The sequence below is a fragment of the Danio rerio genome, chromosome 9 (genome assembly GCF_049306965.1).
Source record: "Danio rerio strain Tuebingen ecotype United States chromosome 9, GRCz12tu, whole genome shotgun sequence".
NCBI classification, from domain to species: Eukaryota; Metazoa; Chordata; class Actinopteri; order Cypriniformes; family Danionidae; genus Danio; species Danio rerio.
Genome location: NC_133184.1, coordinates 13,742,425 through 13,765,429, shown reverse-complemented (window position 1 = coordinate 13,765,429; position 23,005 = coordinate 13,742,425). Strand labels below are relative to the sequence as shown.

Below are 23,005 nucleotides of genomic sequence, written 5' to 3'. Positions count from 1 at the left end.
AAAACAAGTAAATAACAGGGTGAGATTGTGGTAAAATCTTAAAACGAGGTAAAAATCATATCAAACACTGTTGATTGGGATTAGGGAAAAGGGTGGTCACTGGTCAATCGGTGCTTTTTAAAACACTATTGGTTGGGTTTAGGGAAGGGGGAGGGTGGGTCAGTCGATTAGTCTGTCATACAGTCAGAAGACAGTAAGTCAACAGCGACCTCGGGTGGATTTAAGTGAGAACAGCAGGTTCGAATAGCACTCGTGAGAGAAATTTGAGATCTAAAAAAGTGTACACAGCGCCCTCTGGTGATTTTCGCAAAAACAAAAACTTAAAAAAAACATAGCTCCTGAGACGTATTTTGTTCTCTCCTTAAATGTATATAGAGGTTTCATTATCAGAATGGGCCTGGGTTGAATTTGTGGTTCTTTATCTTTATTATTTCCACTGGCAGTGAAGGTGAATTGGACAACTCCCATGGTTCCGTGCTCTTTCACAGCTTCACTAAGCTACAGTATGTCTTTGTTATTGTATTGATCCAACAACCTACAGCAAGGAATATAACATTTTAACAAACTTGAGGATTTTTGCACTAAAGGAGCTTTTTTTACCGATTGTACAGCTACTAGCAAATGTAGAAAGCTTTTTTGCATCTTCATACCACACAAACTGAGGAAGATATTAGTTCTAGAAATGCCATTTGGGGGAAATAAATTGGCTACTTCAGAGGATCTAACTTCACACAATATAGGAACTACAGTACCGCTAATTGTTTAAATGCATGTCATTTGAATCTTTTCATCATTTGAATAGAACATTCTAATTAAGATTCAGTTAACATTTTAAGAGGGCGAGGCAGTGGCGCAGTATACTGTAACCTCACAGCAAGAAGGTGGCGTTGGCGTTTCTGTGTGGAGTTTGCATGTTCTCCCTGCTTTCGCGTGGATTTCCTCCGGGTGCTCCGGTTTCCCCCACAGTCCAAAAACATGTGGTACAGGTGAATTGGGTAGGCTAAATTGTCTGTAGTGTATGAGTGTGTGTGTGAATGTGTGTGTGGATGTTTCCCAGAGATGGGTTGCAGCTGGAAGGGCATCCACTGCATAAAAACTTGCTGGATAAGTTGGCGATTCATTCCGCTGGGGCGACCCCGAATCAATAAAGGGATTAAGCCGACAAGAAAATGAATGAATGAATTAACATTTTAAGAACATTATTATAACATGGGACTGAAATGGTCATTCATTCATTTTCTTGTCGGCTTAGTCCTTTTATTAATCCAAGGTCGCCTTAGCGGAATGAACCGCCAACTTATCAAGCAAGTTTTTACGCAGCGGATGCTCTTCCAGCCGCAACCCATCTCTGGGAAAGGACTGGAATGTTCTTTTTTTTAAATAGCATTCTTTAATTTTTTATACTTATTTTTAGTATTTTTGCCTTTATTATGGTTGGACAGTACACTGAGTAAGAAAAGTCGAGACTCAGTTTCGGTATGCTATATGTTATAAACATTATAATAACATTCTTATAACCAAACAATAATGTTAATACATCTTTAAAATTTGTATGATTTAAATCCTCTTTAAGATTTCCACTATAACCTTTTAAATAGAATTTTGATTCTTAAAACATTAATGTAATGTGAATGTGAATACGAAGCTTCAAATGACACTTGATAACATCAATTTAGCATGAAACAAACTTTATAATTTATGACTTTATAAAAACAAAAATAATTTCAACTCTGTGCATCACCTAAAAACTGTTTTGAATATTCTAAAACATGTTAAAATAATATTTTTATAACTTAATTTGAATAAATAACCTCTTTACACATTTCTGGAAACCGACAAATTGATTTGAAATGGATTTTACCACATTTTACCACATCCTCACCCCGCTATTTACTTTATTTTATTTTTTGAATTCTGTTTTTGTCTTTTTTTTTAAATCGTTCTTCTCCAGACTCAAACCCTATGGTCATGGTCATCTCCTCTATGCATCTCAAGTCCGCTGACATACATGGCGAGCTAACTGGAAAAAACTGGTAACAGCCGGATAGCTGTCCATATAAAGGTAAGTGGTCAGCTGTTAAGCGTGAAAAGAAACGTCATCATACCGTCCCGTAGCGTTCGTTTAAAATATTAAATGCAGCCATATGATCTTCTGGCTACATAATTCACTATCTTTAGAAATGTAAATAGAGCTACGTTTTCAGAATGAGCCTACTGTATGTTGCAACCTATTGCAACAAGCTTTTTGGCATGTTTATATCACAGGAACTGGGAATGATTTTAGTAGAAATGCCATTTGATGGGAACTAAACTGGCTCCTACGTCATTTACAGGGGTGAAAATGACATATGAAACATTGGTATATTATTATAAAAGCATTACATGGCATAAACAGAAAGCTAATGTTAGCCACATGTACCTGTTTCCTTTTTGTCTGTTTGTCCAAACAATGGAAGATTTTTTGGGGAAAACTTATTTACTGATGTTCTTTTTTGTTACACTTGAGGATTATATGGAGAACGCTGCTGGAGGAAGGCAGAGGGACGGTCTCCTGATAAATGCGGCGGACTGAACAGCCCTCACATGCCTGAGCAGGAAATGAGAAACAGGTGCACAGATGAAAGAGGAGATTCTACAGAGGGCCCCCCAAAAAAGAGGAGGCCTCAACCCTGCTTCGCCTTCCTCTTTCCCTCACAAACACACACGTCTCCCTGAAAGACGGCTGTGCGAAATCACCTGTCATACACACTAAGTCTCTCTTGCTGAGCCGACATGTAACTTGAGAATATTGAATGTTGCCCCATACAGTATATTGGTCTTTTTATATTGGAGTTTTTACCAAGGGAAAACTTTTCTGTCTCCTCTTGCTATCTTCTCTACCTGCGTTGGCCATATTATATGTTTGACTCAAGCCATATGTGCTATGATTTGGACTGCTCGAGGCAGAGTCGTACTTTAAGTTTAAATGATCCGTCCTAAATCATTACTTCCTGTAAAGCCAGAGTCTCCTACTGAATAGTTAGGAGTCATGTTAAGCCTTATCTCGTTAGTTGATTGTTGTGAGTTATGAAAGGTCTTTACAAGAACCACATGAAATTTGATAATATCCACACAGTCAGTTTGATCGTGCTGAGGCAACGATTTTGAATATGTTTTTAGCAATTTTAGAGAAGATAATGTTACTTTTTATATTTGCAGAGGTACATCCAGTGTAATCTTATTTTATCTCTATTGAATAAAAATGGCTAATGTTTGTAGGTTTAGGGGTGAGCAAAGCACAGAGGGTTAGAAACATTTCCACACATGCTATTTTATAGAATGTATCGTATGTACTTGCTGCCATATTAACAACAACAACATCAAAAAATTCAGTATTTCATGTTTATTTAAAAGTAATTTAGACAAACTGGAGTGAGTCTGTTGTTTATAAGGTTTAAACAGTTCTTTCACTTTTGTGTAAATGAAAAAATTTATTATTTTATTATTAACTATGGGCGTCATGTTGGCGCAGTGTGTAGCACGATCACCTCACAGCAAGAAGGTCGCTGGTCCAAGTCCTGGCTGGGTCAGTTGGCATTTCTGTGTGGCGTTTGCATGTTCTCCCTGTGTTCGCATGGGTTTCCTCCTGGTGCTCCGATTTCCCCTACAGTCCAAAGACATGTACTTTATTGTATTGTAATGATTTTTGGCATAAAAGAAAAATTATAATAATAAATAAATGTCTACACTGTGGCTCAGTGGTTAGCACTGTCACCTCACAGCAAGAAGGTCACTGGTTTGAGTCCCGGCTGGGTCAGTTGGCATCTCTGTGTGCATGTTCTCCCTGTGTTAATGTGGATTTCATCCGAGTGCTCTGGTTTCCCCCACAGTCCAAACACATGCACTATAGTTGAATTCGATAGACTAAACTGACTGAAGTGTATGTTAGTGAATGAGAGTGTATGGGTGTTTCCCTGTTATAGGTTGCTACTGGAAGGGCATCTGCTGCGGTTTACATATGCTGGAATAGTTGGTGGTTCATTCGACTGTAGCAACCCCTGATTAATAAAGGGACTAAACCTAAAAAAAAATTCATTCATTCTATTGTCGGCTTAGTCCCTTTATCAATCCGGGGTCGCCACAGCAGAACGAACCGCCAACTCATCCAGCAAGTTTTTACGCAGCGGATGCCCTTCCAGCCGCTACCCATCCCTGGGAAACATCCACAAACACATTCACACACACACTCATACACTATGGACAATTTAGCCTACCCAATTCACCTGTAACGCATGTCTTTGGACTGTAGGGGAAACCATAGCACCCAGAGAAAACCCAAGCAAAGGCAGGGAGAACATGCAAACTCCACACAGAAACACCAACTGAGCCGAGGTTCGAACCAGTGACCCAGCAACCTTCTTGCTGTGAGGCGACAGCACTACCTACTGCGCCACTGCCTCGCCCCTAAAAGAAAACGAATGAATTAATTAGATATTGATATTAAATAGTATTTGATATTATTTGATATTAAATAATACTTAAATCTCTCACCTATCTCCTTCTCTCACCCACACATTGCATATAGATATTTTACTTTTTTTTTTTTTTGTAAGGGCGACGGAGTGGTGCAGTAGGTAGTGCTGTTGCCTCGCAGCAAGAGGGTTGCTGGTTTGAGCCTCGGCTGGGTCAGTTGGCGTTTCTGTGTGGTGATTGCATGTTCTCCCTGCGTTCATGTGGGTTGCCTTCGGGTGCTCTGGTTTCCCCCACAGATTTTTCCAAGAGATGGGTTGCGGCTGGAAGGGCTTCCGCTGCATAAAAACATGCTATATAAGTTGGTGGTGATTCCACTGTGGCGACCCCGGATTATTAAAAGGACTAAGCCGAAAAAGAAAATGAATGAATGAATAAGTCGTAAATTTATCAAATATTCTTAGATGGTTTTATATTGTATGTATATCAGGTCTCATTATACAAAAAGCTACATACAATAAAACTATAGTTTTGGAACATTAGAAAACTTATATTTATCTTGTAATGCATTTTTTCCCTTTGTTTTGTTGTGCTAAAAATGTGATCGGTGAATGTTTTTTTTTGTGTGAATATTACATAGTAAATGACCTGTAATAAATTCGGATGATGAAAAGTTTTTTCAGCAACAAAATGAAATGAAAAGGATTTTCAGCAACAAAAGCTCATGTGCAAACCAGTTTCCTCTAGAGAAGTTGAAGCGTTGTTCTGTTCTGTCCACCTCATTATTTTCACATTTGGAATGCACATCTGCGGTTGATATGACATTTAGACATGATTAAAGCTGGGGTGGTATGAGCAGTACTTCCCTCATGCTCCAGTGACCCGCAATGCTCAAGAACTCCATCCAAACTTGTAAACCTCCGGTCCAAACCCTCTTTTGCCTGAGCTCTGGGCTTTTATGAGGTTGTCAGGTGGTGTGTGCGCTGTGTGAGAACAGGATTGTGCCAGTACAGGGATTGAATCGAGCACAAAACAGTTTTTCTATGGCCGAGCACAGGGCAGGCAAGGAGTCACGCAGAGGCAAACAAACTCATCCAGGATGAGAATGAAGGAAGATCTATTAGAAAAGTCAATGTCTTACTGCATTTATTTCTAATTCGTAAAGGCACAAAATGAAATTTTCACCACTAAATGGCATGCATTCACAACAAACAAAGCCGCCGATTCGAATGTTATCACCTGATTGAATGGGCATTATCAGTGGCTACCTGTAGATATAGTCCACTAGGGGGCTTCTGCGCCTACTGGTAGGCTCGGAAGGGTATTATCATCCATCCACATGGTCAATCAGCTTTAGATTACATACGACTGTGGCTGGACATTAACAAGAATTATTTATATTATTTATTAAATTTCCCAATAATTGTATTTTATTAACGTCTACCCTTATCCCCACCCTAAACCCAACTGTTTACAGTAATGTAAAAACAGATCTATATCTGGAGTTTTCTTTATTAGTATAGCTGATTAACCATGTGAATGGATGATAACAGCCTTCTGAGCCTACCAACAGGCCCCTACTGGCCCATATTTATCAGCTGATAACCACTGATGCGGGTGCAGTTTGATGATGTAGTGCACCCTGTGTGGAATCATAAGAGTTGCCATCTTCATTAGATCCTACAGGACTCCTGCAGAAATCATGATCATGGATGAGTGTAAGCATTCAAAACTTATAAAATCATGGAAGTATAAAGCAGAGTAAAGCTAAACGAGGCCATTGAAGCAATTGCTGATAAGAGACAACAATGGAGATAATATTCATAAGTCAGCAAAATATATAAGACTGTTAGTGTTTTTTGGTAATTTTAATGTAAAAAAAATCTTACATATTGTGCTTTTAGCAACTTTTTTTTAGTGAACAGTGCCAATTTTCTTATTGTTTTATTTTGCGCAAGTAATGTACAATATTAATGTTTTACAGCAAAATAATAATTATATCAAATTACTTGAAATAACTGACTCAAAGTTGGCTTAAAAGTGGCATGGGAGCAAAGCCAATGATTCAATGAAGACCAAAATCCAATCAATCAATTTATCAGTATAAGGCAAGTTACTACACTCTCAGAAATAAAGGTACGTGAGCTGTCACTGGGGTGGTACCTTTTCAAATGGCACAAATTTGTAGCTAAAAGGTCCATATTTCCTAAAGGGTGCATATTAGTACCTAAAAAGTAAAAAAAAAAAAAAGTGTTCTTCTAAAAATGTGTAGGAACTAATATATACTTTTGAGGTACCAACATGAACCCTTCAAGTACAAAGGTACCACCCCAGTGACAGCTTGCATACCTTTATTTCTAAGAGTGTGGAGGCAAAAAAAAAAAAAGAGTTTTTAAATATATAGTAAATACTATATATTGAACACAGTAGGTTTAGTTGGCAGGAGAAGCACTTTAGCAACGAGACCAACTGCATGTAAGGACATTTAAACTTGTTTTCCATTGTTGTGTATGGTTCGAGGACACTTAGACTTGTTTTAGACTCGTCTGTGTATGGTACTAGAAATGTTGAATAGCTGAACCCAAAAGAGCACATGTCACTCTGCTACTCACCCCTTTGCACTGGCTTCCAGTTGCTGCTCTCATCAAAATCAAAGCTCTGGTGTTTGCTTACAAAGCGACCTCTGGCTTTGCTCCTTCTTATCTGCTCTCACTTCTGCAGATTTATGTGCCCTCCAGAAACTTGCGTTCTGTGAATGAACATCGCCTTGTGGTTTCATCCCTAAGAGGGAAGAAATCACTTTCCTGAACTCTCGCATTCAATCTGCCTAGTTGGTGGAATGAACTCCCTAACTGCATCAGAACGGCAGTCACTTGCTGTCTTCAAGAAACGTCTAAAAACTCAACTATTTAGTCTCCACTTTTCTTCCTAATCTGCAATTGCCTCTCTGGCTATACCACTAACTGTACTCAAAAAAAAAAAAAAAAAAAAAAAAAACTTACATTACGACTGCTTTGCTTCTTAGACTTTACAGACTTTACACACCTGAAACTTGCCTACAGCACTTATTCATTGTTCATAAGATCATTCATCTTATAGTTGTGTAAATTGCTTCCTTGTCCTCATTTGTAAGTCGCTTTGGATAAAAGCACTGCTAAATGACAAAATGTTAATGTAAATGTAATAAAATGACTTATTTGTATATTAAAACATAAATATTACTTATTTAAAGAAATTTCTTCATTTTCTTTTCGGCTTAGTCCCTTTATTAATCGAGGATCACAACAGCGGAATGAACCTCCAACTTATCCAGCACATGCTTTACGCAGCAGATACCCTTTCAGCTGTAACCTATCTCTGGGAAACTTCCATACACACTTATGCACACTCATACATTACAAACAATTTAGCCTGCTCAATTCACCTATATCGCATATCTATGGACTGTGGGGGAAACCTAAACACCTGGAGGAAACTCACGCAGGGAGAACATGCAAACTCCACACAGAAACGCCAACTGAACCATCTGAGGCTCAAACCAGCGACCATCGTGCTGTTAGGCAACAGCACTACCTACTGCACCACTGCGTCATCATTTAAAGAAATATGAATTCTTAATATGATCAATGAATTGGGTAAGTTTGGTGATACTTATTACTTTTCATTTTACCCCATTTGCCTGAAGTGGCTTTTCCATATCTGAGGACACATGAACTAAAGGTAAAGTTTTTTTTTTTTTTGCTATAGACATAGCTGCTCAAATAAAGAGGCTGCTTTTGGCACAAGTACACATGTACTCTCTGCTTTCAAGTACATTGAAAACACATGTCTGGAAGCTGATAAAAGGCACACTTTTTCCTCCATAAATTGGCAGAGACTGTACATTTACACACGCATATGAATTAATGGACTAAGCATCGCAGTAATGTCATCAAGCACATTACTCTTATTTGGATAGCTGTATCATGACCTCTCCAGCGATCGCTATTTATGAGCCCTTCAAAATCCCTGTGCGTCGTGAGAACAAATGATGAAGATAAGAAAATGTGTGGCATGCATTCAATTCATTCCTCCAGCGCTCCTATACTGTGTTTATGAGTGTCCAGCGTAATGACAGCTACACCGTTAACTAAGTGCATCTCAGTTACACACCATAAATCATTTAGACTTTTGCTGATCGGAAAACACCTCCAGTCATATTCCAAACAGCAAAGCATATTGCTTTCATAACCCACATTAATGACTGCATTTTACTGTTGGCTTTAAAGCAGAGTCGATTTCTCTTCTAATTTTCATAATGGTTCAAAAACACCAGCAAGGAGTCAAAGCCCAGAGCAAAACTGCTTTTCCTCAATTGAGATACAATGTGTTGGCATTAAACATTTCTTTTCTAACAAACTTTACCTAGAGTCTGAAAGCGAAATGGTCTTATAATACTTTTTATGCAGTAATGCAGCACTGAAGTTGCATATACTGTAGCAGCAAATACACTAAATGACTAAACCCAGCAGACACATAACATCATAAGATGTTAATATTATGTTAGATTTAGGTCGGTGTCTAAGGACAATGTTATTTTGATTTCCAATAAAGACATGAAACGATGTTGACATTTTGTTGATTTTAGGTTGTGTTGGAAAATCAAACGTCATTCATTCATTCTATTTCCTTCGGCTTAGTCTCTTTATTCATCAGGGGTTGCCACAGCAGAATGAACAACTTATCCAGCATATGTTTTACACAGCGGATTCCCTTCCAGCTGCAACCCAGTACTGGGAAAACCAACATCATATTTATTGACGTCAACTATACAAATTTATTCATCAGGTACGACAACCAAAATCCAACATTGATATTTTGTTGTTTATAGGTTGCATTGGAAAGTAACCAAAATACAAGTTGTTAGATATTGACATTGGCCTGACAATGGGTTTTGACAACTCGATTTTCATTTCCAAACAAAATGCGGTGTCCCATGACATTGGGATCCAACATCAATCAGATGTCATGTCGGTGTTGTGTGTCTGCTGGGAATAAATTTTAAACAATTTTGATTTAAGTGAGAAAATTATGCAAAAAGTGCAATGCATACGTGAAATAACACTGCAAAAAGCAGACATTGATTATTTACACAATGTCCAAACCAGACACAATACAATACAGCAGCAAACAATTAAACTTATGGTTGGATAAGATTTCCTATCGGTAGTCAAAATATCACTGAATCTCACTTGTGATTACCTACTGTATGAATAAAAATTAAATAAATAATAATGATAATAATAATGTCTACTCTTACTACCATGAAATAAAAAATAAAAAAAACACAAAAAATTCTCAGGCTCTCTCTATTTATTAGCCATTGTTTTGAGTAAAAAGTTAATATTTGTTGTATTCTATAAATGTCCAGGTCATAACATTTCTTCCAAATTTCAAATTAAAATACTGTCATTTACTGTCGTTTTCTTAAATATTCTGAAATTTGCTATGTTGTACAAAAATATGAACATCTAAAATGAGACAACCTTTTTTTGTTGCTTTATCCAAAACAAATAAACAAGCTCAAAATAACAACATTAACATCTTATTTCATAGTGAAAAAAGATTATTTTGCTTACTCCATTGGCAAATTATTTAGTTTGTTTTAAATTAATTTTCACTTATAACTTCTGAAAACAATACAATGTTTTAACATGTCTGAAAAATGCTACTTGAATTAAGAATTTTTAGATATTTAGGCTAGAAACAAGTCAAAAACTTGATACTACGAAGCTACAAAACATTATGAAATGCTTACACTAAATGAGTTACTGGGATCGAGTCACAGGCAAGATATACAAATAAAAAGATATACATGTACAAAGCTCTACATGGATGTCTCTTCCACCAGCAACTAAGCAACAATGAAAAGTTAGATTTCTAGTTTTTTTTATTTTAAGTTTTCAATTGACTAAATCTTTTCAAACTTGCTTTTACTTATTTGATTTTCCATATACAGTTTAAAAGTACAATACAAGTAATACATGTATTCCAAAACACATCACAGCTTACCGGTATGAGGAGTTTAGATGCAAATACCTTTAAGTGCTGTCTGAAACTTTCAGCTAAAATTATAATGTTTCTCAGGCTGTTGTGTGCAGTTTCAGTAGTTATAGTCTTAGTGCAAAGAATAAGTTATTTTCATTGTCTTTAAAGTAAAAAAAAATGATCATAAACATCACAGGCGGCACGGTGGTGCATTGGGTAGCGCTGTCGCCTCACAGCAAGACGGTTGCTAATTCGAGCTTCGGCTGGGTCAGTTGGCATTTCTAATTGAGTTTGCATGTTCTCCCCATGTTCATGTGGATTTCCTCCGGGTGCACCGGTTTCCTCCATGGCTCAAAGACATGCGCTATAGGTGAATTGGTTAAGCTAAAAAATTGTCTGTAGTGTATGTGTGTGAATGAGAGTGTATGGGTGTTTCCCAGTGATGAGTTGCAGCTGGAAGGGCTTCCGCTGTGTAAAACATATGCTGAATAAGTTGGCGAATCATTCCGTTGGTGACTCCTGATTAATAAAAAGAACTAAGCCAAAAAAAAAAATTATAAAAATGAATGAATGAACATAAGAGGTTTAGAAAAATTTAAGAGGAAACTTTCAGATGGCACTTAAAGATTTTTGCATCTGAACTCTTCTTATGGATTCAAGGTATTACATTGTTTACTCACTCATTCTCAATGGTTGAATTTTTTGTACAATGTGTTTATTGTTTTTGATTTTGCAAGACAGGTAACAGAAAAAACACAATTCCATTTCATCGCAATTATTTCCCACCCCAACAAAAGAACATCTCTTATCCCCTATACAAATACACAATTCTCTTTCAAGAGACAATTTAAATGCAAAACAATTATTGTTAAGTACCCAAAAACCAAGTACACATTACTGTACTTTACACATAAAAGTTACAATTCAATATTCATTCGTTTTGTTTTTAATAAAATATGTTACTTTCTCAATGGTTGAATTTTACTGTGGTTGCAATTTTCAACTCAAGCAAATATTTTGATCTGTTCTTGTAAAAGACAGACTTGTTATTAAAAGGATGATTTTGAAGTGCATCTATTATGGAGTTTTGAAAATGACGTTTCATGCAGTGTGTAAGACAGCCCTAAGTGAATGAAACATCCTGCAAAGTTTTAAATATGTAAGTGCACCATGTGTAAACAAATTAAAGAGTCGACTCACAAGCATTAACTTTAGTCATTTTTAAAACAGAGGCCAAGCCGTTTTAATGTTAAAGACTACATCAGGCCAATCACAGCAGATTATCCTTACACAAAGAGAGGTTGTGAAAAAAATAAATGTTGAATGACTCGTTTGGGAGCTGTTGAACAAACAAGGTTAAGATAAAACACATATAAGAAAATTAGACATTGTATGCATGTCAGCCTGTCCTTGTGAACTCTTAAAATCAAAATATGAACATGCCATAATCCTTAATTACATTCAAATAATTACTTTTGCTGCTTGTCCAAACTACTTAATTAAAATGAATTGTATCACGCTGGTGGACAAGGATGGTTATCGTTTTATTTAAAACAAAGTAACTTAATCAAAGTGAGCAAGTAAAGAAGTGGTGTCAATGCTGTTAGAGATCTTCTTTAACAGCTTAGTAATGTAAACATCTGATGTTAGCAATCTCACAAACAGTTTGTTCATGGGAACATCAGCAGGTGAGTATACAGACACAAAGTTCATTAGGTAAATTTCAGATCTTCTGGTAAACACCATATGAGTGTAAGCCCTTCTATTGATCAGTGTGAAGAATCCGAATGCACATAAGAAACATCCGTGGCTAAGTATACAGACATATAAGCTGCGTCCCAAATCGCATACTTATGCACTATTCTACGCCATTTTGTAGTATAAATAGTGTAAGTAGTGTGTTCACACTGAAAACTCTTAAAATAATAAGTGCACTTTAATTACCCGGATGATGCACTCATTCAGCCGCTAAAATGAAGTGTGTAATGATGGACACTTCACGCACTCAACGACCGCAGGTTTGCTTACGTAGCGGAAGGGGCGGAGCTATCGGACGCACATGTTGGATAACTTTATTTATTTTGGATGGAGAAAGCAAATTTCTCCTACGAGAGTGATTATATCGCCTCCCGATGGTGAATGCGGCAATACTCACGATAGGTATTATTTGATAATTCGGTCGTTTATTTCACTGATTTGGCAACCGTCAAACGTCATCAGGGAAACGGTTTGAATTTCCGTTTAGAAAAAAAACATTAGTGTGCCATTTGGGACAACACTACATACATGTACTATCCTGTTGAGTGTGTAAGTGCATAAGTACATAGTGCATGAGTGCATAGTGTATAGTGTGCCATTTGGGATGCAGCTATAGTTCATCAGACAAATGGCAGATCTTCAAGTAAACACCATATGAGAATATTCACTTCCCTTGATCAGTGTGAAGGATTCACAGACAAATAAGGAACATCCATGGAAGAAGAGGAGAAGATGAAGGAGCGAACGTGAGGACAACCATCCGACTTCAATACCTGCCGATGAGTGAGAGGATGAGGTGAGCTTTTATAGTGTCTTGATGATGGGGAACAGGTGCAGGTGATTAGAAGGTCGGTGAGGGTTCAGGGTATTAAGCTGCGGTCACACTAGAGTTTGATAATGCGGAATTCTATCGTGCGGAGCTGCGAAATGGGGTGGGATTAAAGAAGATTATTAGACATTAAAAAAGTGAGCGATTGCTCCATGTTTTAAATTTCTGTCCAGAGATGTCATGTTTTGATCCTCGATTGGTCTCACGCATTTAAGTGATGCGATTTCACAGATCAAAGTTCACCAAGCTTGAACTTTGCACCGCAGCAACCTGCGAAATTTGACACATGACCCTGCGTTTCCGCTCTGACGCATTCGTGTGCGTATGAATAGAAGTCTTTGAGAGAAAAAGCCCAGTGTGACCGCAACTTTAGATGGAGGTAGTTTGTTAGGAAGAGCGGTGATTGGGTGAGCAGGAAAGAGCCGGGGATGTGACAAGCTGAAACAACACAAAGTTTTTTTATTTTTATTTTTTATTTTTTGCTTAATATTTTCATGTTGGGACAACATGAAGAAATTGTGTGGAACCCAGCATTTTAACCCAGCAACTTAATTGTTTTTTACAAATTTAGATGGATTTAACATAAAACAATTAAGTTGACCCCTCCAAAAAACAACAACTGAAGAATTGTGTTGATTCAACTCATTTTAAATAAGTGGTTTGAAAAAACAGCAAAAATATTTTTTGAGTGTAGGGGATAAACCTGCCTCTTTACTCTCTATCCTGTCCTCTGAATGCACCATTAATTACTGTAGGCACTAAAGTGTTTGTGAAGCAATCACAAAGAGCATGTGTACTTGTGTAATTCACCAGCAGAGGGCAGTGTTTTTGCCAACTGAAGAAACCAAGCAGCTGCAGTCTGTTTGAGGAGGGAGCTGTAATTGAGACCCCTGCTGGAAACAGAGCCTTCACTGCACCACTACACCATATAATAAACAAGGACAGAACAAAATAAAGTCAATAAGAAAACATTTTGATGAGTTTTATTGTCCATTGTGTCTTGCTTTGTATATCAGTGAAATGTAAGTTGACTGATAACTTGCAGGCGGCATGGTGACTCAGTGGTTGTCACTGTTTTCTCACAGCAAGAAAGTGGCTGGTTCGAGTCAGTGGGCCAGTTGGCATTTCTGTGTGAAGTTTGCAAGTTTTCCCAGTGTTCGCTCCCACAGTCCAAAGACATGCGCTATAAGTGAATTGAATAAGCAAAATTGGTCATAGTGTATGAGTGTGTGTGTGAATGCGAGAGTGTATGAGTGTTACGCAATACTAGGTTGTTGCTGGAAAGGCATAAAAGATATGCTGGAATAGTTGGCGGTTCATTCTGCTGCAGCAACCCCTGATAAATAAGGGACTAAGCTGAAGGAAAATGAATGAATGATAGCTTGCATCACTAATCTCTCACAGACACCACTAGTCTCACACAGACATAGCTGTTAGTGGTGTTTGGTTACTGTGAAGCACATTGATCAACTTGGTTGGTTTTTAATTTTGCCATATAAACAAACTGGCATTGTCAATTTCATTAGTAGTTTCTTACGGGAAATCTCACAAACAAACAAACAAAAAAGTCTCAACATCAGGAGAATAAGCTGTCCTTATCATCATTCCTATGTCTTCAGCTTTAAAAAATCACTCTATGGCCAATTTCCATCCCACTTCACCTCAATCTCTCATTGACATCACACACTTCTTCAAAGTCAAAATTGGAAAGCTAGTCTGCCAGTTATATAAGCTTCATCAGATGATTAAGGAAATAGTTGTTCTCTAATTTTGATTTCCACTGTGTGTGTGTGTGTGTGTGTGTGTGTGTGTTTGTGTAGTCACAGTTCCGCGTTACACCACAGCTGCCCTGGCTGCTTTTGAAGGTCGTGCTTCTGAGGTTTTTGGCAGTTTTTATTTATGAGCACTCAGCTGCGGCATGAGCAGTTATATTTGATGAAAGAAGACATATACATCCCTAAGCTCTATCCAGTTATGCATTCACTTTGCTGTGTTCATGCCCGCAGAGACTGTTAACACAAAAACCACGGCCAAGCGCTGTTACTTATGTGTACCCGGATTGTTAGTCACTCAGTGGCCACAGCTTTTGCATGATAGATAATACAAAAGTGGGGTTAAATTACAGTTTAACTCGACCATCAGCATGTCCATTTAACTGCTGTTGAAAGAAAAGCATGATGGTAGCACAGCACTGTTTTGGGTTTGGTTCTGTTAGCTTATTCTTGTCTTTCTGTGATTTTCACTGGTTGATGGCATAACACATTAATCATACAGTATTCACTTCTGCTGTTTATATTTCTAGCTGATGACAACTCAAAACCTCAACAACACTGATAAACTGAAGTGGTAAATCAGTGTTTCTGTTGCATTTCTCTTCTTACCATAATTTTCACAATGGTAGAGGAAAAATATGGACCAGTTGCACTGTATTCCCTCGCCAGATCTTCGTCATGTGTTTTGCTGTTGCTGCAACCGCAGAAGGATGGGTGTAAGCAACTGTACGTCCATATATAATGAAACACCTACAGAAGAACAAAAAGAAAAAACACAGCGAGAGCACAGCTTTCTCAATAATTGATGACAAGAATCAAATGTGAAGTCATGAATATGACATAGATCTTGCATCGTTCAAATCATATGGCGTTAAAATGATGAAAACAAGCATGTTTTATGAATGTGTAGTCTTCCAGAAGACTGCAAGGGTGGGTTTATGTAACACTTAAAATTAAGTAACTTACAAACAAGCTGGACATATGTTAACCAATGTGCTAACATAAAATATCACTTATAACAATTTTGAATAAAGCATGTGCTCAAGATAATAAAACTGTCACTTCTGAGGAAGCATAAAATCAACTCAAGCTCATTCTGAAAATTTACCTCTATATACATTTCTGGAGAGTGCCAAATACGTCCCAGGAGCTACGTTTTTTTTTTTTTTTTTTTACAGATTTTATCTTAATGAATCTACCAGTGGCTGATGTGCATGGTTTTTAAGATCTCAAATTTCTATCGTGAGAGCCATTTGTGCCTGCTGTTTTCACGTAAATCCTTCAGAGGCTGCTGTGTAGGCTTTTTGAGATTTTAAATTTCTGACGTAAGTACACCAGAAGCTGCTGTCGACTGACTGTTTGACTGACTGAATGACTGACTGACTGACTAATTACCTGACCGACCATCCTCCTTCCCTGAACCCAACCAATTGTCTTGATTGACTCACAACCCACTCCCCTAAACCCGAATAATTTTTAAAAACAATGCAGAAAAAGAAAGCCCTCGTTTACAATGTTTTCATATTTTACCACATTCTCACCCAGTTATTTACTTGTTTATTTAATTTTTTGATTCTTACTGGAAACGTTTTTTAACGAACTCGAACCCTGTCGTTGTAGTCATCTCCTCACTGTGTCTCCAGTCCGCTGACATACATGTCAAGCTACCAGACAAACTGGTAACAATGGAAAAGCTATCTATACAAAGGTAAGCGGTCAGCTGGTACGTGTGAAATGGAACGGCGTCATACCGCCCTGTATCATTCATTTTAGAAATGAAATGCAGCCATACGTAACTGTGGCTACATAATTTGCATAATTCGTATATAGAGCTGCATTTTCAGAATGAACCTATGTTGCATAAAACATCAATAATAAAAATCTGCTATGAGAGTGTCGACAACACACATAATAGAAAATGTTGTCATGTTATCTTCTAGCACTTTGAAAGAAGTGCTGGGTTCCACACAACAATTTGTGTTGGGACAACATGAAGGAATTTGTTTTTAACGATTTACTGAACATACAGTTAAGCAATTAAGTTAAATTCAGCAATTTTTTTTAACTGCATTTTTGAGTGAAGTTGAGAACACAATGTTCTGAGATAATTATTTCTGTCAATAATACTGAACAATTTTGATGATGAAGTTTAAAGTTGGCGTGAAACTGAAATTAAGATTTTCTTTTTACCGCTGTCTTGATGTACATCCTATTTAAAAAATTAATGAAGATTTGAAAAGTTTAATAGTTTGGACTTAGTTTAATGGATCATACTATCCACTGGAATGACCGGCAGCACCTTCTGCTGCAAGGATTTTTCAGATGACTGATAATGATGAGAACGAGGAGCTAAATTTTATAGATGGAATAGTATCAATTTTCTTCTAACCACCTTTTACGAAATAATATGTGTATTACAAAATAATAAATTGGTTATAACAATCACTACTATATATATAATTAGCATTTTTAAAATTCTTATTTAACTAATTACAGAATTATTAAAACACTTTTGTGATGGTGTCAAGTGCCCCGTTTTGCCTAGTTATACAAATCATATCATACGGTAGATGTAAGACTACATGGCGTTTTTGGTAAAAAAAAAATTAATATAAAAATAAATAAATATATATAGATTTATGTTGTAGTTTGTGCATATTTTTTATGATATAACATATACTGATACAACATATACAACATTCACACAATTGTATGTAACATATTTTTTCCATTACTGACATTGTTTTGACTATAATGCCAGAGGAAAACTAGCTGTGAGATGTTTTTAAAATTTATTTATTTAAGTTTTCAGTTCTTGTCACATTTGCCTTTTGTTTTTACAATTGGGGATAAATATTATGCTCTGAGTATTATGTATACTGTAAGTATTATAGAATCACTTTCAGAAATGTTTAACATGAACATTTGCTGTGAATCCAAAAAATAATATGTTCACTTCAGTTGAACATAAAAAAAGAATTTTGGTAACTCTTTATACTAACTACACACTATGAATATTTTAATAAGCATTATCATCTAATGCATTACTTATTTGTTAAGCATTAATAGACATATGTAAGCAGCATTTGTAACTGCAGCTACAAATGCTGTATTCTGGGCTTATAACCACATGTATAATATGTTTAATAATTGTACTTTCGTAATTTGTGACTGGTTGATTTTTCATGACTTAATGAAGTATTGCATTTTTTACAAACCATTTGTATTTAAGAAAGTTGATGTTTTTCAGGATCATTCAGAATAAGTTCGTAAATGATTAATAAACTATTGAAACTAATGTTTATAATTCTTATTATTCAGGCACATTTTAATGGTTATTATCCATGTTAATAAATGCTTTTTTAACTCAACTTTATGCAGTTTTGTGACCTAATCTAAAGTGAGGACTATTCATGCTTTATAAATCCCTTCTAAATGACAATAAAAGGCTCAGTATCAAATGAACAATACATCTTTGCAATAGTATCTAAAAAGTAAAATCACTGTAAAGTTTAAACATTGCAGAATAACAGGAGTATCAAAATACAACATAAAATTGAATAAAACAACAACATAATAATAATTTAACACTATAATAGGATGCAATGTTTAAACTGTACAGTAAGTTTATTTTAAATAAGATTGCAAAGAATTATTTCATTTGATACAGTTTCAATTGTGTATCTTCAAATGAATAGAAATGAATAATGTCGTTTGTGTTCTTGTTTCCTGTTTAGAATTTACCTGAACCTTTAGTTGTCCTTTATAAAGGATTTATAAAACACAAATAGCCCTCACTATAGATTAGATCACAAAACTGCAAGAAGAAATTATATAAATGTTAATTTGAATAGTTTATTAATCCTTTACTAACTCATTCCGAATGTTCTTAAAAAACAACCAACTATGCTTAAATATTGTTTGTAAGTAATGCGATAATTTATTAATGAAAAATTCATCATTAACAAAGTATGAAAGTCCAATTATTAAGCACATATTAAATGTATACAGCAGGAATAGAGCATTTGTAGCTGTATTTATAAACTGCTTACTAACGTTTATTAATGTAGAGTTAATGCTTAACAGATAATGAATTCACTATTTGCTAATGCTTAATAAAATGGTTCATATTGTGTAATTATAAAGTGTTACCAGAATTTTTGATAATACCCTGGTGCTTGGTGATTTATTACATGCAGGTCTGTGGTATCCATTACCATGTGAATATAGCACACTCAAGACCATATTCTTTATATACTACATAGCAAACTGTAACTGCTCGACTGTTTAATATATCACCATGTAAACAACACTACTGACATGCTAAATGTGGACAATTAGGCAGTGTGACAAAATTGCTATACAAATTTGACTTAGTCTGTGTATTTTTGCCAGTAATTGAGCCAATAATTCTTGCTCTATGTCTGATAAGATTTTTGGGTATATAAAGCAATATTACCCAAAATTATATTTTAGCTTCTGCAATTCATGCTCAAAATATATTATAGTCATTATTTTTGCTCCAAGAACAAAAAAAAAATGAACAGCATCTTCTCTTATTTTGAATGAATTGAATTTTATTTGACAGATTTCAGACAAGGCTGTACAAAATTACAAGTATCTCATACATTTTGAAATAAAAACTGTCAAGGATAAAAATACAATAAAGCCCTGGGCTTGTTTCCATTGCGGTTCTCGCTGTTAAATAAAATATGGCGTCAAAATACAGATGACGCATAAAACAAACAGTACCATTACATTTAAAACAGGAACAAAATAATTCACAAATATATTCCCTCATTCATTCATTTTTCTTTTTGGCTTAGTCCTTCTATTAATTAGGGGTCACCACAGCGGAATGAACCCTCAACTTATCCAGCATATGTTTTACGCAGCGGATGGCCTTCCAGCTGCAACCCTATTCACAATCATTTAACATATAAAATAAAACGTCCTCTTCCACCTTGCAAACTAACTATCCTCATCAAACAACCATCTTTTGATAGCTTTTTTGAACCTTCTTAAGTTGTTTATTTCCTTGATCGATTTTTATTAATTTGTTCCACATGATTGCACTTGTATATAAAAACACATTTCCCCCCGACTAGACTTCTAAATTTAAATAAACAAATATTAAAATCCCAACCTCTAGTACAATATGAATGCTGTTGCCTCACCATTTGAAAATAGTTCACCAAATAACTAGGAACCACATTATTAAACATTTTACATACAGTACCATTCCCAGTATTAAAAAACATATTACTAACAGTTAGCATTGCTAGTTCTTTAAAAAAACTCTTTGTGCAAATGTGCTCCAGGATGAGTTTAAAATCATTCATACAAATTTATTTTGTGCCTTTTGCATTTTTTCCTTCATATTCTTTGAGCAGCAGGCCCAGATTGCCTAATCGGGAGGACCGGGAGAATTCTCGGTGGGCCGGTGTGGTAAGAAATCCGGTTCCCCCTTGTAATCGAGTACGCTTAGGACCCCAATGGATCGTCTGCGTTGAATGCCTGATCAAAAAAAATTATCGCGATACTTTCTTTATCCTCTTTACAAAATAAAAGCGCACACTATGTGAGTATAAATGCTAAATATAATACACTCTTAGCAGTCACACTTTTTCATTTAATTGACCAAAGCCTCATTCTTTTTATTTATTACTTTGCAGCAGCTCCGCTCTTTTAATTTATTTTCTTGCAGCCCTGTGAGCAAAATGCAGCCTGCAGGTTAATAATAACCCCAAACAGCGCAAACTTAGTGAATATAAGAATTTGAATAATTAATATTAATGAAAATTACACCTGCTCAATGAAAATCAGATGATTCATTGCATTATAAATCTGAAATATCTTGATCAGAAATCTGAAAAGGGGAGAAAAATATTAAGCCATCAATAAAAAGTAATACTATGGTAACAAGTCTTGCAGGTGAAAGTAGTCCAGTGGTCAGTGTGATGCATTATGATGCTGCAGACCTGAGTTCGAGCCTTACTCCAGTAATCTTTTTTTATTTTTTATTTTTAGTGTTAAGACATATAATACTATTCGGGTTACTTATATAGATGTTCATATTTTATTTTTTGTCTGACCACCGTTACAAAGGACTGGATACTGTATCTATAAAGAATTTTGCACAGAATATATTCAGATATTGCAGGAAAGGACATTATGACATTTTAAAGAAGAGTGTTGGAGATTTAGCTACCCTTTAATGTTCTCATATTTATGAAAACATTTGAAGTTCTTAAGTGTCTGTTTCCTTGAAAAAGACGATAGTGTCATTAGAAACTGAATTGGAAATTATGTTATTTTATTATAGCCAGTATGAACTGAGGTTGGCCGGTCTAAGGCTTGAAACTCCAGGACTGAAAAGGAGTCCCACTCCAGCCCTGGTGAGCCTGGTGAACTATACCAAAATGAGGTAGCATAATCAAAATAGGGTCAAATCAAAGCTCCTGCCAATAATTTTAAAGAATGAATTACACATTTATTCTTCGTGCTTTTGCACACTGTAAACAGCGATTAGTTTCTTACTTAAAAAGTGAGTAAACCTATTGCCTTAAAGATGACAAGCTGACTTTACTTTTAAAAAGTGAGTAAACTGCTGTAACTTGGAACTGTTAAGTTTACTTAACGTAAATCACACAGTTCATATTCTGAATCATTTTAATACGTTTAAGCCTTTTTTAAAAGTAAAGTCAACTAATCACTTTGAAAAAAAATAGGTTTACTCACTTTTAGGAGTCAATTATCTGCTTTTTACAGTGCACTGTGTAACAGGATTTCCTAAACAGAACCCAGAAACCATTCTGTGTTTAGATGTCATGTGTTTAATAAGCTGCCTTGTTTTAGTGGACAAGTAAGGACATTTGATCCTCAAAATAAAGGTAAAACTTAATATGTGCACACACACACACACACACACACACACACACACACACACACACACACACACACACACACACACACACACACACACACACACAATCTAGCCTCTCTCTGCCCCGTCTCCTTCAGTGTGCCTGGCATGGCTGCAGAGGATCTTGGCACGGCCACAAGCATGTGTGTAATTTTATACAGGCGTTCCATTCTTACTGCATGCCAGTTCACACATCCGCCATTTCAAATTGCTTGCCCTGTAAAAATGCATACGGACCCCACATACCACAAAACACAGAGCGCTCCCTTGACACGCAAACCTCCGACAGCACACACGTAGACATATACTCTATCTGTCTGTATCTTGACCCTGCGTTGTCTCACTTATTGCCGGCTTGATCTGCACCACACATGCTTTCCATTTCATTCACCGTGACATCACGATTGCCAAGTGAGCAGATGATGTTTTGTGCAGGAGAGGTGAACGCAACTGGGTTTGACATTTAATGATATCCTGTTGAAAATGAAATTCATCAATTGGTAATTACACTCCTTCAGAACACAAACCAAACACTGAACCATTCAAAGTCCGTCATTGGAAATCAGAGGGCTGAAATTAAAACTGATTGAAAACACAGAAGCTTAGGAAAGAAAAACGCATTGATTTACCTATGCTGATGTGGCCACACACTATTAGCTTCATGCTAGGCATTCTGCTCTTCCGCTGTTTAGTTAAGATATCAAAACGTCATTCCCACAAGAATCTCTCTTGTCTTGAGGGGGAAGGTATCAGAGGAGTCTCTTTTTATAGCTCAGGTATGAGTGAGAGAATGTGCCTCTCATCTGTTCAGTCATGCACTAAAGTGATTTGACTTTCTCAAAGGTTTTTTAAACACAAACTAGCATTTGTGTTTGGGGTTGTGAGAAGTGTGCTTGTAATTTTATGGTATGTGTATCAACATAGATTCTCAGTGTTACTGTCACTCCATCCATCCATCCATCCATCCATCCATCCATCCATCCATCCATCCATCCATCCATCCATCCATCCATCCATCCATCCATCGTAAGAATAGAATATTCACTAAAATAGTTAATAAATTAAGTAAATCTTATTTTTCCAACACTAAAATATATAAGCATATATAAGCATATTGAAACATACACACACGCACGTACACACATTTGTGGTTTGCTATCCTTCTGGGGACTTTACAAATACACAAAGACACTTCAATTCAATTCACCTTTATTTGTATAGCGCTTTTACAGTGTACACTTATAT

At 36.2% G+C, this 23,005-nt stretch overlaps 1 long non-coding RNA gene across 1 annotated transcript; it reads right to left on the bottom strand.

Moving 5' to 3' along the window:
• Positions 1–19,398: 19,398 nt before the first annotated feature.
• LOC141376083 (uncharacterized) lies at positions 19,399–22,487 on the bottom strand. Its single transcript, XR_012385218.1, has 3 exons — positions 22,390–22,487; positions 21,047–22,234; positions 19,399–20,748 (listed from the first exon to the last, which is right to left on the bottom strand). It is a non-coding gene; the product is annotated as an uncharacterized lncRNA (long non-coding RNA).
• Positions 22,488–23,005: the final 518 nt, after the last annotated feature.